This window comes from Bombina bombina, chromosome 2 (genome assembly GCF_027579735.1).
Source record: "Bombina bombina isolate aBomBom1 chromosome 2, aBomBom1.pri, whole genome shotgun sequence".
Taxonomy (NCBI): Eukaryota; Metazoa; Chordata; class Amphibia; order Anura; family Bombinatoridae; genus Bombina; species Bombina bombina.
In genome coordinates this window covers 733,290,415-733,307,034 of record NC_069500.1, presented here as the reverse complement: position 1 = coordinate 733,307,034, position 16,620 = coordinate 733,290,415, and the positions used below count along the sequence as shown (strand labels likewise).

Genomic DNA, 16,620 nt, shown 5'->3' with positions numbered 1-16,620 from the left:
GACTTCTGCCCCTCTGGAGGACCACTTGTGCCCGGCTGGGTGAAGATGTCTCACGGTAGGGTGATCTTCAAGGGGGTAGTGTTAGGCTTTATTAAGGGGGGGTTGGGTGGGTTTTAGAGTAGGGTTGGGTGTGTGGGTGGTGGGTTTTAATGTTGGGGGGGTATTGTATTTTTTTTACAGGTAAAAGAGCTGATTACTTTGGCGCAATGCCCCGCAAAAGGCCCTTTTAAGGGCTATTTGTAATTTAGTATAGGGTAGGGATTTTTATTATTTTGGGGGGCTTTTTTATTTTATTAGGTGGATTAGATTAGGTGTAATTAGTTTAAAATTCTTGTAATTATTTTATTTTTTTTCTGTAATTTAGTGGGGGGGGTTTTCCGTACTTTATTTAATTGTATTTAATTGTAGGTAATTTAGTAAATTAATTTAATGATAGTGTAGCGTTAGGTGTTATTGTAACTTAGGTTAGGATTTATTTTACAGGTACTTTTGTATTTATTTTAGCTAGGTAGTTATTAAATAGTTAATAACTATTTAATAACTATTCTACCTAGTTAAAATAAATACAAACTTGCCTGTAAAATAAAAAATAAAACCTAAAATAGCTACAATGTAACTATTAGTTATATTGTAGCTATCTTAGGGTTTATTTTATCGTTAAGTATTTAGTTATAAATAGGAATAATTTAATTGTAGTAATTTTATTTCGATTTATTTAAATTATATTTAAGTTAGTGGGGGTTAGACTTAGGTTTAGGGGTTAATAAATTTAATATAGTAGCGGCGACGTTGGGGGCGACAGATTAGGGGTTAAAAACTTTATTTAAGTGTTTGCAATGTGGGGGGGGGGCTCGGTTTAGGGGTTAACAGGTAGTTTATGGGTGTTAGTGTACTTTTTATCACTTTAGTTAAGAGTTTTATGTTACGGTGTTAGCCCATAAAACTCTTAACTACTGACTTTTAAATGCGGTAGGAGTCTTGACAGGAGAGGGTCTACCGCTCACTTCTTCCAAGACTCATAATACCGGCGTTAGACAAATCCCATGGAAAAGATAGGATACGCAATTGATGTAAGGGGATTTGTGGTAAGCTCGAGTCGTGCAAAAAAAGTGAGTGGTACACCTGTACCTGCCAGACTCGTAATACCAGCGGGCGTTAAAAAGCAGCATTGGGACCTCTCAACGCTGCTTTTTAAGGCTAACGCAAGACTTGTAATCTAGCCGATTGTAATTATTTACACAAAACATCATCATATATAGACTTTCACAACATATCATTTATTATTACATTCATCTTGTGCAACCCTTTAGGCCTAGTTTATTGGAGCCCAAAAATGTTAGCTCTGCGATGTGTTAAAAAAAGTTAAAGGGACAGTCTACTCCAGAATTTGTATTGTTTAAAAAGATAGATAATCCCTTAATTACCCATTCCCAAATTGCATAGCCAACATGGTTATATTAATAAACGTTTTACCTCTGTGATTACCTTGTATCTAAGCCTCTGTAGACTGCCCCCTTATATCAGTTATTTTAAACCATTTTTAGCCAATCAGTGCTGACTTCAAAGGAGTGAGCACAATGTTATCTATATGGCACACATGAATTAGCACGGTCTAGATGTGAAAAACTGTCAAACTGCACAGAGACAAGAGGCAGCCTTCAAAATTAGCATATGAGCCTACCTAGGTTTAGCTTTCAACAAAGAATACCAAGAAAACAAAGCAAATTTGATGATAAAAGTAAATGATACAGTTGTTTAAAACTACATGCCCTATCTGAATCATGAGAGTTTAATTTTGACTAGACTGTTCCTTTTAAAGATTTTTTCTAATTGCTTGAGGCTAGTACACACTGCATTTTGGATAGTATAGGTGCATTAATTCCTTCACATAACAGACTGCCATGGAGAGGTGCAGAAACATTCATGTAGGAGGACGCTTCAGCTCTAAGCCAATGGTGCACAAAGAAAATGTTCAAATATTGATTGTGCTCCATTTGTAATCTAGGTCTTATTTGGATATCTGGATTCTTGCTAAAAAAACAAAACAAAAACTAGGAGCCCTGATTTCAACAACACAACAAAAAAAGAAGAGGACAGATTTGCTTCTGAATTATTACTATGTTACTTGCTTGAAAGCTGTAACATGAAACTCCTTATGTGAATGATGGAACCCTTGTTTCAAAATGTGGGGTCTTATAAATATATGAATGGTGATGAGAGCTTTGGTGGTTGCCAGAACCCCCAAATTCTGAGGCACTTCCCGTTATTATGACAATCATCTGAGAGCTGTAAGAAAGGACAGCTAATTTGAAAAGTGGGGCTGCTGCTATCAAAGAACAGAACATGTCCTTTTGTCTGTTGTAGGATAAACAGCATTTTGATCAATATCCATATAGCTCTCTAAATTGATCGTTGTTACAACCTGGAAGTGGTTTAAAGGGACAGTCTACTCCAGAATTGTTATTGTTTAAAAAGATAGATAATCCCTTTACTACCCATTCCCCAGTTTTGCACAACCAACACGGTTATATTAATACACTTTTTACCTCTGTGATTAACTTGTATCTAAGCATCTTCTGACAGCCCCCTTATCTCAGTTATTTTGACAGACTTGCATTTTAGCCAATCAGTGCAGACTCTATGGGGGTGAACAGAATGTTATCTATGACACGCAGGAACTAGCAGTGTCTGTTAAAAAAAATGTAAAAATGCACTGATACGAGGCAGTTCAACGGCTTAGAAATTAGCATACGAGCCTACCTAAGTTTAGCTTTCCACAAAGAATAAAAAGAGAGCAAAGCAAATTTGATGATAAAAGTAATTTGGAAAGTTGTTTAAAATTACATGCCCTTTTAAAATCATGAAAGTTTAATTTTGACTAGACTGTCCCTTTAAGGCTGTTTGCCTATTCTGGACTGTGGTTTGGCCTTTAATTTAAAGTGGGTGACACCTCCATATTACTATATTATTTGGAAGTTCTTAGCATATTTATTTAGGAAAAGTTGTTTAAACCCTTTCAAGTTGGGCAGCAGTGATTTATAGCAACTTTAATTTACATCTTGTTGTATATTCTCAGATAAACAACAGTCTGGGCAAATCTAATATTCTTGTCTTCTTTAGCTACTTCAGTGCGGGCATATGTTTTAAGATCACTGACTTGGAGCGTAGAGCAATCTCTCTTGCACGCCAAAGCAGGTTCTCTACACCAAGTTTCGTGTTTAGAGCAGAAACTTCAGGTTGGGTCTCATGTGAGCAAAAAACATTTTACAATATATTTGCCGTGCTTTCAATACAACCTAAAAAATAATTCAAACACAAAGCATTACCATGGATTTTCAGCAGTGACTTTCTATAGGCCAATTTTGCATGGGAACCAATTTTGGTGTGCGCCTTGGTTAATAGTTGAGACGTGGACAGCTTCTCCCACCCTGCTTGTAATCTCTGCAACTTCTTGAGTTACTACTGGCCTCATTGCCAGATACTCAGCTTTTGTTGGTGACCTTCTTCAAAAAGGGATATGACTGCTCTATAGTATTTCAATTTATTTTTAAAATGGATTAAGCTTGCTTCATGGATAATGAAATTTGTTGTTTTTTGTAGCTCATCTAAGACGGGGTTTTCCAGACCTTTCTCACAAAACAGTTTTGAAAGTTCCATTGTCTTCAATGTTTACTTAGATATGCTTTCCAATTTACTTTTATCACCACTTTTGCTTTGTTCTCTTGGTATTCTTAGTTGAAAGCTAAAACTAGGTAGGCTCATATGCTAATTTCTTAGACTTTGAAGGCCACCTCTTATCTGAATGCATTTTGACAGGTTTTCGCCACTAGAGGGTGTTAGTTCATGTGTGTCATATAGATAACATGCATGTGGAGTTACCTAAGAGTCAGCACTGATTGGCTAAAATGCAAGTTTGACAAAAGAACTGAAATAAGGGGGCAGACTGCAGAGGCTTAGATACAAGGTAATAACAGAGGTTAAAAGTATATTAATATAACAGTGATGGTTATGCAAAACTGGGGAATGGGTAATAAAGGGATCGTCTATCTTTTTAAACAAAAATTCTGGTGTAGACTGTCCCTTTAAAGTCAATGGTCACTGTGCAACAGTCTTTTAGACCACTTTTAGTAATTACTCCACTAAATAAATAGTTATTGTGATGGATAAGCAGGGCCTATTATACCCAAAAATTCCTCTCACCCATCGGGCAAGTAAATGACAAAACTTACCAGCCCGAAAGAAACTTTAGTTGCCTGTGCGTGTCTGCATGTAGTGTGTGTATATATCTTATTTACAAAAGGAAAAATAAATAGTTATTTTAATCTCACAAAACATTGCAGACAAAAAGGTACCAGTTTGAATGCCCTGCAAGCTGCTTAATATTTGGGACCTGTAATTGTGCTGAAGTTCTCCAGACTGGACCCTGGAGTACTTCAGCACAATGTACGTGAGCAAGCTGCTTACCATAACCATATAGTTACTTTAGCCCATACTTAATTCACACACACAGAAAAGAAACACTCACCGCTCTAGCATGATGCCTTCCTGCGCAGACAACCTTAGGGTTGGGAAGTAGCAACTGACAAGGAGATCAAGAGCCATGGAGATAAGGGGAGGTCGTTTGAATGCTTTTGACAGAAAGAACCTCCTCTTTCTTCCCTCCTTTACCCGTGTGTGTGCATATGTGGAGGGCAATTTGACTGACAACCTTTTTTTTATTGCTATTGATGTTCCACTTTAAAATGTTAGGTCGCCGTTCGGGCTCGTAACAAACATTTTTCTTACCCGCAAGAAATTTAGGTCACATTTGGCAACCAGACCGGTCTATTCATATGCCCTGGATAAGTTTGATGAAGTGTTACAAGTTTGTCAACGTCTGGTCGGATTTACAACTGCACTAATAAACAGACTTTATCGAATGTGTCTTTTACTTTCCAAAGTGTTATGTAGTGCACACCACACAGGTTGTTTCTAATGACAGTAGACAGACTATAAAACCATGGACAGATGGATGTGTGCAAAGTTACTCAGACAAGCACAACACGACTTTGCTGTATTTTTCTGCTATGATACAGTAATTTGGAACTGTACAGTTAATGCTAACAATATGTGCAAATGTACAGCGCTGGTAAAACAAAGAACGCAAGCTTCTACACAAATGGATACAATATACCGCACTAAGAAAGTGTTGCTGATAAACACAAACTATGATAAAGGAAAAAGCCTTGAATAAGGAAAGGTAAAACTTCAAATACAAAGTAAGAGCAGCTAATTAAAGGGACAGTCAAGACCAAAATAAATGTTCGTCATTCAAAAATGGCATGTAATTTTAAACAACTTTCCCATTTACTTTTATCACCAATTTTGCTTTGTACTCTTGGTATTCTTAGTTGAAAGCTAAACCTAGGAGGCTCATACGCTAATTTCTTAGACCTTGAAGGCCGCCTCTAATCTAAATGCATTTTGACAGTTTTTCACCACTAGAGGGCATTAGTTCATGTGTGTCATATAGATAAAATTGAACTCACGGACGTGAATTTACCTAGGAGTCAGCACTGATTGGCTAAAATGCAAGTCTGTCAAAAGAACTGAAATAAGGCGGCAGTTTGCTGAGGCTTAGATGCAAGGTAATAACAGAGGTAAAACGTATATTAATATAACAGTGTTGGTTATGCAAAACTGGGGAATATGTAATAAAGGGATTATCTATCTTTTTAAACAACAAACATTCTGGTGTTGACTGTCCCTTTAAGATCATTGCTCTTGTAGGTGCCTACTAGCACCCTCTCTCACTTTTTGCTTGCTAGTGCCCCTATGGTAATCTTCCCACTTCCAACTCTTGTGTCTACTAGTGCCCCCCACTGGAATCCCACTGCACCCCCAAGGGTTGATACTACTCACTTTAGGAACCACTGTGCTAAAGCTTTTTGTTGCTCTTTAACTTGTAGAAGAATGTGTTAAAATCTCTCAAATGGGTTAAACAAAGCCATCATTGGAGAAGCATTGCACTGCTGGTCCTGAACTGAGCATGGGTAGGTAATCTAATCATATGTACATGCTCAGGAGGGGAAGTGCACTACTGCTCTGGAGATGACAAGTGGAGCGCAATAGATAGTGCTGGGTGCGCTATGTTTTGCTCAACCTCTTTTAAAAAATAACACACAATCTGGTTTTACAAGTGTATGATTCTATATTTAAACCAAATGTGTCCAAATCCTTTTTAGCGTACCCTGTACTTAAAATGGATTCTACAGAAAGTGCTATTAACGCTCTCATTGTGCTGGTGTTACACGTAGGGAGTTAAAGAGATAGTAAACCCCAAAATTTTATTTTATGATTCAGATAGAACATACAATTTTAAACAACTTTCCAATTTAATTCTTGTATCAAATTTTCTTCATTCTCTTGTTATCCATTGCTGAAGTGACAGCATTGCACTACTGACAGGAAGCTGAAAAAATATCTATTTAACCAATCACTAGAGACAAATGTGTGCAGGTGTTCTGGGAAAACAGCGAGCTACGTCACTTCCTGTGAAGTTGCACCAGCTGTTTCCCAAATTTTGGCCGTAACGCACATGCGTGCTAGCGTCATTACATACCTGGCTGCATCCGTCACTAATACAATTTTAAAAGCCGTGAAATTCCTGGACCCTTTCAAGAGCGCATGCGTAGGATTTTGAAATCCGTCAATACCGGATGTTCTAAAAGAAGTTATATACCATAGGAATGTGTGCACCACGTCACGTCCGGTGAAGTGTAATCAGCTGTTGGAGGGGTGTGGCAATCACTGCGCATGCGCAAGAGGCCCAACAGCTTCCAAACAGCTGTTTAAGGCGACTTATTTGAAAACAACGGGTCAAGGAATTTGCCCACCTCCATTCAATTTACAAATTGGGGGGGGGTTGTGCTTATGGGGTTTACAGTTGGTGCTAACCTACAGAAGCCCCATCAGCACCCCCTGTAAACCCCATAAGCACAACCCCCCCCTGGCACGGCAAGTCGGCGGCGTGCGATGGAACAATTTGGAAATTGAATGGAGGTGGGCACATCAAACGGACCGATCAGATAATACATAGTAAAAAAGCGTTGCTGCATTATCTGATTGGTCCGTGTGTCTGTGAAGTCAGTGGCTGTACAACCAATAGGGTAAAGGGTGCCGCTAGTGCCTTGTCTGATGAGTGAGTAGTAGGGCCGTGTGCGCATGTGCGGCACGGCCCATAGAATTCCTCGACCTGTTGTTCTCAAAGAAGTTGCCTTAAACAGTTGTTTGAGGAGGTTGGGCCTCTTGCGCATTTGCATTGAGCGCCGCACCCCTCCAGCAGCTGATTCACGTCACCAGAAGTGACGTAGGTCGCACATTCCTATGCAGTATATAACTTCTTTTAGAACAGTGGTATTGACGGATTTCAAAATCCTACGCATGCACTCTTGAAAGGGTCCAGGAATTTCACGCCTCTTAAAATTGTAGCAGTGACGTATGCAGCCAGGTATGTAATGATGCTAGCACCATGCGCATTACGGCCAAAAATTGTGAAACAGCTGATGCCACGTCACAGAAAATGACGTAGTTTGCTGTTTTCACAAGTTCGCCATTTTCCCAGAACACCGGCACCAATTAGCAGCAGCTCCCACTAGTGTATGATATGTGCATATTCATTTTTTAACAAGGGATACTAAGAGAACAAAGCACATTTGAAAATAGAAGTGAATGTCAAAGTGTCTTAAAATGACCTGCTCTATCTGAATCATGCAAGTTTCATTTTGACTTTCCTATCCCTTTAAGTATTGAGCTCAAGTGCAAACCAAAATACCACTGCAAAATGTAGCTATTATTATTATTATTAATATAACACAAAACTACATGAAGGACTCCACTAAGTTAACACCTTCTGCCTAATGCACCATTGGCTTAGTGCTTGAGTGATATACAACATAACTTTTACTGTGTGCCCCCATTGAAGTCTATTATGTAAGGGACAAACCCAAAGAAGGCTGAAACGATTGTCTGGGGTTGTCATGTTCCTTGTTTAGAGGAGAATTGCTTGGTATTTCAGGGCTGGACTGCATTTGTTAGGCGGGATCAGACTGATATGCTTCAGGAAAGTTCTTCTCTGTGAAAAGCACAATTGGGCTAAAAGAGGCTGCTCCTAGGTGGCCATAGAACAAGTTACATAGCTGTTTGTTCCCTTACTCTATGCATTATTTGAAAAGCTACTGTACACATCACTAGAAAAGCTGACTGGTGGACTATCTGGCTCACACCATGCTAGGATCAACTTGTACACTGCTGTGCATTTCATATTTCACATGTTGGTTCTTTTTTAATCCGCATACCACAAAACTGAACCCATTTTTTTTTTTCTTTCGTGATTCAGATAGAGCATGCAATTTTACGCAGATTTCTAATTTACTCCTATTATCAAATTTTCTTTATTCTCTAGGTATCTTTATTTGAAATGCAAGAATGTAAGCTTAGATGCTGGCCCATTTTTGGTGAACAACCTGGGTTGTTCTTGCTGATTGGTGGATAAATTCATCCACCAATAAAAAAGTGCTGTTCAAAGTTATGAACCAATAAAAAAGCTTAGATGCCTTCTTTTTTAAATAAAGATAGCAAGAGAACGAAGAGAAATTAGTAATAGGAGTAAATTAGAAAGTTGCTTAAAATTGCATGCTCTATCTGAATCACAAAAGAAAAAAATTGGGTTCAGTGTCCCTTTAAGTTCCTATTTAATGTTTTCAGTACTTAGGCCCAATTCCTCTAATGGAGTTCATATGAATTGCACATTTAACCAAGCCTATCTTTTTCTACAAACAATGATTATTTGCAACGTGGGAATTCTATTTTCTTTAAACCTACTTTGTTTTCAAATAAAACAAAAGTGAACAGAAAACGATAATGTGCTATTATCAGAATAAAATAACCACTATGTTGCCCCTTACGTTTAAAAGCAAAATAATGCATGATGTAACAAATTGACCAGTAAAAATGCAATGATAATTCTAATCTCGCATCGACAGAACTTTTTTTTTTTTAACCAATTCTACCAAATCCCACAACAGAATATTGGTTGGCTGCGCGCATAATCTTTTTTTTTTTTTCCACTGAGAGGAATCGGATACGAGCTCTTTTTCTGCTCACACTCTGGAGTGCGCGCACCGCTCCCCACGCTTTGCGCGCTCCCGGCCCCGCCCCCTGCGCTGCGTTCAGAATTGAGGAGGCGGCGGATGGTGCGCCCGGAGCCCGCGGGTGAGGGGTCACGTGACCGTAAGAGGAGGGGGGAACACCCGGAATTACACAAACATTGTGCATTGAAACACCCGGATTAATATACAATGCGGTGCATGTACTGAAATACTGTTCTGTTTTCACAGACACACTGTTATGTACTCGTATGTCAAAAAGAGCCTTTGCCCTGCACTGATATAAACACTGAGCATTTTTATATAAACAATGCTATGCGTTTACGGACACAATGCACTCTATTGACACTAATATTCACCCTTGATGTAAACATTTTGTGTTGCATTTATGCACAATGCTCGAGTCTATACACTTACAAGCACTTTGCATACATACTGCTTTATAGTCATCACTCGCGTGTATATAATGCTTTGCTTTTATAAAGTCTCTGCATTTGTATTAACATATTGCTATGTACTGACAAACAGTGCACTCACACTTCTGTATTCACAAAACGCTTTGCACTAACACTTTACTGCCTTTGTGGTATCACAGAATATGCACTGCACTGATACCGCTGTGCAGTTACACAATCATGTGCCTTCTGACATTGTGTTCTGCAGTCAGACACACAACTGTATGTGTATGACACAACACAATACCTTGCACTGGCAAACCTTTACTTTACAAGTATACACAGTGCACTGTATACCTAAATACTGTAAAGACAGTAGACAGTGGGCTTGTGAAGCTAGAGAGTTTTTGTTTGTTTTTAAGTGAATTTTGCCCACACAACTATTTACTTAAATACTACTGTACTGATGATGTTCAGATGTTGTATTAATATATATGCATAGAAATAACCAGAACAGTATTTCTGCGGCTGTGGTGAGCATACACACATACCTACTGCAGAGAGCTCTGGCACAAACCTTGTACTTTATACTTGTACATATTACATGCTTATTCTTTATTGCATTATTGCATGTCTCATTTTTATTTTTCTTCAAAATTCTCTATTGGCTTTTCTTTCATAATTCAAATAGAGCATACCAGTTTAATCAGCTTTCCAATTTACTTCTATTATCTAATTTGCTTTGTTTTTTTTTATCTTTTGTTGAAAACCATACCTAGGTAGTAGGAGCAGCAATCACTACTGGGAGCTAGCTGCTTTTTGGTAGCTCCACATATATGCATCTTATTGACTCACCTGATTTGTTTAGCTAGCTCCGAGTAGTGCACTGTTGCTCCTTCAACAAAGGATACTAAAATAAAGATGCAAATGTGATAGTAGAACTAAAGTTGTTTAAAATGGTATGTTCTGACTGAGAAATGAAAGATTTTTTTTGTGTTTTACGTCCCTTTAAAGGGATATGAAGCTGACAAAAATGTATTTTGTTACTCGGAGCGTACAATTTTTAAAACGTTTGCAAATGATCAGATTTGCTTCGTTCACATGGTATTCTTTGTTGAAGAGATATTTACGTAGGTGTTTGGAGAACTACATGGTATGAAATAGTGCTGCCATATAGTGCTCCGGACACTTGCACGCTGCTGTGCTCATGCCCCTGCTTTTCAACAAAAAATAGCAAGAGAATGAAGATAAATGAATAATAGAATTTTTAAGTTGTTTAAAATTTCATTATCTTTCTGAATCATGAAAGGAAAATTTGTTTTGTTTTTTGTATGAAATAGAACTGGGACGATTGCATCATTTATTGCAGTTATTCCTATATAAGTAAGGCTCTAGCAGTATGATACCTGTATAGACTGTACAGCTGTAGCTGTTGTCATCTGTGCACCCTTGCCCCTGCTGTATAGAGTAATACTTCTCTTTTGTGTCCTTTACTTTGTGCAAGTGATCAAGTCCAGAATAGGCAAAACATCCCCACACCTAAATATTTCCTGCACCCAATTTAGTTGTAGGTTTTACACACGGTGGTGTTAGCCTCTCATACTGAACCCTCCTTGCATGAACTCTTGAAGCCAAAGATTTTATATTTTGATTTATCAATAAACAGGACGTGTTTCCAGCCTTCCAGAAATTTCTAGACATGTGAATTCAGATCCTTCGTTCTGATTGACTGTTCTGATCTTTTCTGAAAGCACATATCTAAATATTTCTCTATTTTTTGACCCATGCTAAACGTTTACAATTTTTGTTGATGGAGTTGTTTATAGGCTGCAATGATCCCATGAATACTTTTGCTGTGCTGGGATCTTGGATGCTAATGCTGTTCTGTTCCATAATGATGTTAGCTGATTTTGTGGTAACTTCAGGTCTTCCTGCTCTTACTTTGGTTGAAAATGGTTTGTTTTTTGCAAATATTTTTAGTGTGAGTTGCACTTCCCTCTCTAAGAAATATTTAACTTAGCGGTGATTTAGCACTAGGAATGTTTTTCTGGTCTCAAGAGAACAACCTGTCCTCAAATTGCATTGCTAAGCTCATATGACATGATTACAAAAGGGGCTTCAGTCAATGTCCTCCTCCAAAATCATGACAGGGCCATTTGCAGGAGCACTGGTAGAAGAACTAACAGGGCCATACTAATATAATTAATATCAGGTGTTAAAGCAGTGGTTGACAAATCTGTTTAAAATGTAGGAGCCAAGTAAACAACGTGTAAAGCTGGTATTGTGGATCAAGTAAACAACGTGTAAAGCGGTATTGTGGATCAAGTAAACAACGTGTAAAGCGGTATTGTGGATCAAGTAAACAACGTGTAAAGCGGTATTGTGGATCAAGTAAACAACGTGTAAAGTGGTATTGTGGATCAAGTAAACAACGTGTAAAGCGTATTGTGGATCAAGTTACCCCAAGCGCTTGGTTTGTTCTTCCTAAAATGTAGGAGCCATTAAGAATATTTAGGAGCAGAAAAACTTTCAGGAGCCAGGTGGTATTTCTAGATAGAAATATGAAGAATAATCCAAAAAGTTAGGAGCCAGGGGTAAAATTGTAAGAGCCAGTGGCTCTCTGGCTCCTGGGTTTGTCAAGCCCTGTGTTAAAGTATTACAATTATTTGGTGTTTCAAGTGTTGAAAATGTATAATAAGTATCAATTGAATACAGTATTTTACTACTTTCTAATAAATAATTACATACAAAGTTGGTGCTTGTGGACTCAGAATTTTAATGTATAATTATGTAAACCCTAATTTTATCTGTAATACAATTTTGCGGTATACTATTTTAATACAGAGGTGAAAATGGACATTGTTGGCCTGTGTTGCTGTTTTAATTTTGTTCTAAATAATTGTGAATGTATAATGTATATGTTGGATTTGTATTTTTTTTTCCTGGCTCCTAAAAAAAACTTTAGACAGACTAACACACACACCCCATTGGTTTTACTGTATTTATATTGCCAAACCTGTGTTTTTACTCTTAGGGGTCGATTTATCAAAGGCTTCGCAAGCCTTTCGACCCCACTACGGCTGCAGGTTCTCACAAGAGAACCTGCACGTCGTATTTAACAAGCCACAGTCATCAGACCGCTTCTTCCCTAATCTTTCGCCACCTCTAAAGTGGCAAAATTCAATCTCCGCAGTCTAGTCTGAGCAGGGAGATTGACAGCTCCTGCCCATGCGTGATTGGCTGTTCGCGGGCAGGGGGCGGGATTGCACGCCAGCACAAAATAGCGCTCGTGTGCAATGCTGAATTCCACCAGGGGAATTCAGCCCGCCAGAGGCGAGCTGCGGCAGACGGCTCAGCCTCAGCTTGATAAATCGCCCCCTTTTGTTTCTGTTATCCAGGTAACCTACCTGGTGCTATTGTAAAGTGGCTGCATCATCACATAGTATAATTAATTTTCTTTTTCTTTTTTCCTTGATCATTACTGTAGAAAAGATAAGTCTCATCAGGATATGCCATGTCATCTGCTGCTGTTACTTCCCCACCAGTCACAGAGGAGGGGTGATAGTTGTAGGGTCCCACTCAGGGATATACAAATCACCTTTTTTATCACTTAGGGGTCAATTTATGAAATGCCAGGCGGACATGATACACTGTTGGCATTTAACATTGCACAAGCATTTCTTGTGAAATTCTTGTGCAATGTTTCCCCCTGCACATTTGCTGCCAATCGGCCACTAGCAGGGGGTGTCAATCATCCCTACCGTATCGGTGGCGGAAAAGTTACGAAACAGCGGTCTTACGACCACTGCTTCTTAACTTCAGTTTCCGGCGAGCAGGAAAGTTCACACGGAGAAAGCAGCACCCGCTGCTTATTAAATCTCCCCCTAAGAGTTAGAATTAAATGAAGGTTGAGAGAGCCAACAGGACTTATGAAATAAGGTGGAATTTACAGGATTTTGGCAAGAGATGATGATATGGGATGTATTACTAGGAGAATTTAGGGCTCATATAAGATGGATCAATGAAAACAGGAAAGATTATTCCTCAATCCCATGTTGAACTAAAAGCACTGGTGTACTATTCTTTTGCCTAGATTTGCTATTTTTATATAAGCATAGCATGTTCAGCAGCTCTGTAAATTTAGAATTGTTCAGTAATTATTTTTACGGCTAAAGTATGAATAATTGTATTTGCAACCATAAGCCAAATACTTTCTTCCTATGAATTTTTAGTTATCCAAGTGGCTTAAATTCCCATGAGGAAATCTTTATATGTTTCCCCCATAGGGGGACTTTTTAAGTTGGATAGACGTCCATTAATAGGGTGAGGAGATCAGAAAAAATGTGCCCTGCTAAAAAATAAAACTTTCTAATTTAGTGAATCCATCAGTAAATCATAACAAAATCAAGGTAGATTTTTTTTTCTTTTATGGTGAGTCGTGAATAGCCTTGTCAGCAATCCTAATGGGATTTTGTTTTCAGCATGCATTTATTTTCCTGAAGTTATGGGTACAGTATAACTGAATAAAAACATGGGATCAATACAACTCCATTTAAGCCACTTCTATGAATTATTTTAATTTTCAAGTGAATTTATCAGCAAGACACAGGATATAATCAAGAAAGGCCAAACCCATTTTATCATTTGATTTACTTTGAGAGACCACTTTACATGTTTTAATGAAAGGGACAGTAAACAACTTGTGATTTCAATTCTGTCTTCAGCAGTAGTGCAATATACTAATACTGGGCAGACTTGAAAATGTTTTGAATACATTAACACCTTAAAGGGACACTGAACCCAATTTTTTTCTTGCATAATTCAGATAGAGCATGCAATTTTAAGCAACTTTCTAATTTACTCCTATTATCAAATTTTCTTCATTCTCTTGCTATCTTTATTTGAAAAAGAAGGCATCTAAGCTAAGGAGCCAGCCAATTTTCGGTTTAGAACCATATACAGCACTTGTTTATTGGTGCTGTCCAATCAGCAAGGACAACCCAGGTTGTTCACCAAAAATGGGCTGGCATCTAAACTTACATTATTGCCTTTCAAATAAAGATACCAAGAGAATGAAGAAAATTTGATAATAGTAATTTAGAAAGTTGCTTAAAATTGCATGCTCTATCTGAATCATGAAATAAAAAAATGGGGTCAGTGTCCCTTTAATTGCTTTTAATTTGCAATTAATATTATTTTTTTATTATTAATAGCCTAACTCCACCCAAAACTTGCCATATATGGAGGAACCTATCAAGACTTGTTGCTGAAGTAGAAACAGCTAGCTACAGTCCATTATGCTAGCTAACTTTTCATTATTTTGCCGTTTATTTTATAATTTCTGCTGAAGCCAGTTAGGGACAGATATGTAGCAGAGTTAGGCTTGTGAAGGTTGCCATTTGCACTTTCAGAATTGGCAAACTTTATTTTTAGACTTAAATTACTGGAAAAAGGGGGAAAATATATATATATTTTATATTGCATAATTGCGGCATTTTTTTTTACTACACCTATTTAAACATTTTATATTGCAATCTGAAAGTGTTTACTGTTTTAGTAAGGATGATTGTTAGTCTGGAAACAGAGCACCTGCTTGTGACATTGCAAAGACAATCCAGCCTTTAGTTGTACCAACACGAGTGAATAGCTTCTTGGTACTGCAGTGACAGTGAGTGGAGATGGCGACATTGAAGAATATTGATGAACCTATTAACATTTTCTGCTTCATCTAACCTTGCACTGATATAACATTAGTTGGTGATATTGAAAAATATAATTTTTATATCGGTTGAAGTATTAATAAAGCATGTTTTGTATAAAGTAATGTTGTAGTAACATTATAGTGAATAAGAGGCTTTGCATCTATCATGTTAAGGTTGGATACTTCCTGGATGGCCAAAGGGATGTTACCTTTATGTACTTAAAGGGACAGTTTACTCAAAATGTTTTTCCCCTTAATTTGTTCCCAATGATCCACTTTACCTGCTGGAGTGTATTAAATTGTTTACAAGTATTTGCATTACCCTTATATTGGTATTTTAATTAGTTTATTTAGCCTGTGGTATCCCCACCCATCCTGAAAGTTTTTGGCCTCGAGGCCAAGCTTTGTTAACACAACTAGTAGAAGAAATTACAATTCCCGGTGGGGTATAGAAGAGATAAGGTAATAAAATGTACATTTTTCATTGTTCTCTCCAAGTATTGGTGATTGGTTTATGGACAGATATAAGATAAAGAAGTGGGTATACAGTGGATATAAAAAGTCTACACACCCCTGTTAAAATGTCAGGTTTCTGTGATGTAAAAAAATGAGACAAAGATAAATCATTTCAGAACTTTTCCCACCTTTAATGTGACCTATAAACTGTACAACTCAATTGAAAAACAAACTGAAATGTTTTAGGTAGAGGGAAGAATAAAATATAAAAATAAAACAATATGGTTGCATAAGTGTGCACACCCTTAAACTAATACTTTGTTGAAGTACCTTTTGATTTTATTACAGCACTCAGTTTTTTTGGTTATGAGTCTATCAGCATGGCATATTTTGACTTGGCAAGATTTGCCCACTCTTCTTTGCAAAAACACTCCAAATCTGTCAGATTGCGAGGGCATCTCCTGTGCACGGCCCTCTTCAGATCACCCCACAGATTTTCAATCAGATTCAGGTCTGGGCTCTGGCTGGGCCATTCCAAAACTTTAATCTTCTGGTGAAGCCATTCCTTTGTTGATTTGGATGTATGCTTTGGGTCGTTGTCATGCTGAAAGATTAAGTTTTTCTTTGCGCAAAACATATCTTTTGGAATTATGGCCAAAAAGTTCAACCTTGGTTTCATCAGACCATAACACCTTTTCCCACATGCTTTTGGGAAACTTCAGATGTGTTTTTGCAAAATGTAGCCTGGCTTGGATGTTTTTCTTTGTGAGAAAATTCTTTCGTCTTGCCACTCTACCCCATAGCCCAGACATATGAAGAATACGGGCGATTGTTGTCACATGTACCACACAGCCAGTACTTGCCAGATATTCCTGCAGCTCCTTTAATGTTGCTGTAGGCCTCTTGGTAGCCTCCCAGACCA

The 16,620-nt window shown here is 37.9% G+C and overlaps 1 protein-coding gene across 3 annotated transcripts in view; it reads left to right on the top strand.

The window, feature by feature from the left end:
* The first annotated feature begins 9,185 nt into the window (after nucleotides 1–9,185).
* The window catches only part of GNG7 (G protein subunit gamma 7), a 146,910-nt gene continuing 139,475 nt past the window's right edge, over nucleotides 9,186–16,620 (top strand). The window contains exon 1 of one of the 3 annotated variants that reach the window (XM_053702756.1): nucleotides 9,186–9,252. The gene's annotated coding sequence lies outside the window, so the exon portion shown is untranslated. Of the gene's footprint in view, nucleotides 9,271–16,620 lie in introns of all 3 variants that reach the window. The other 2 variants (XM_053702758.1, XM_053702757.1) reach the window with 2 other exon arrangements.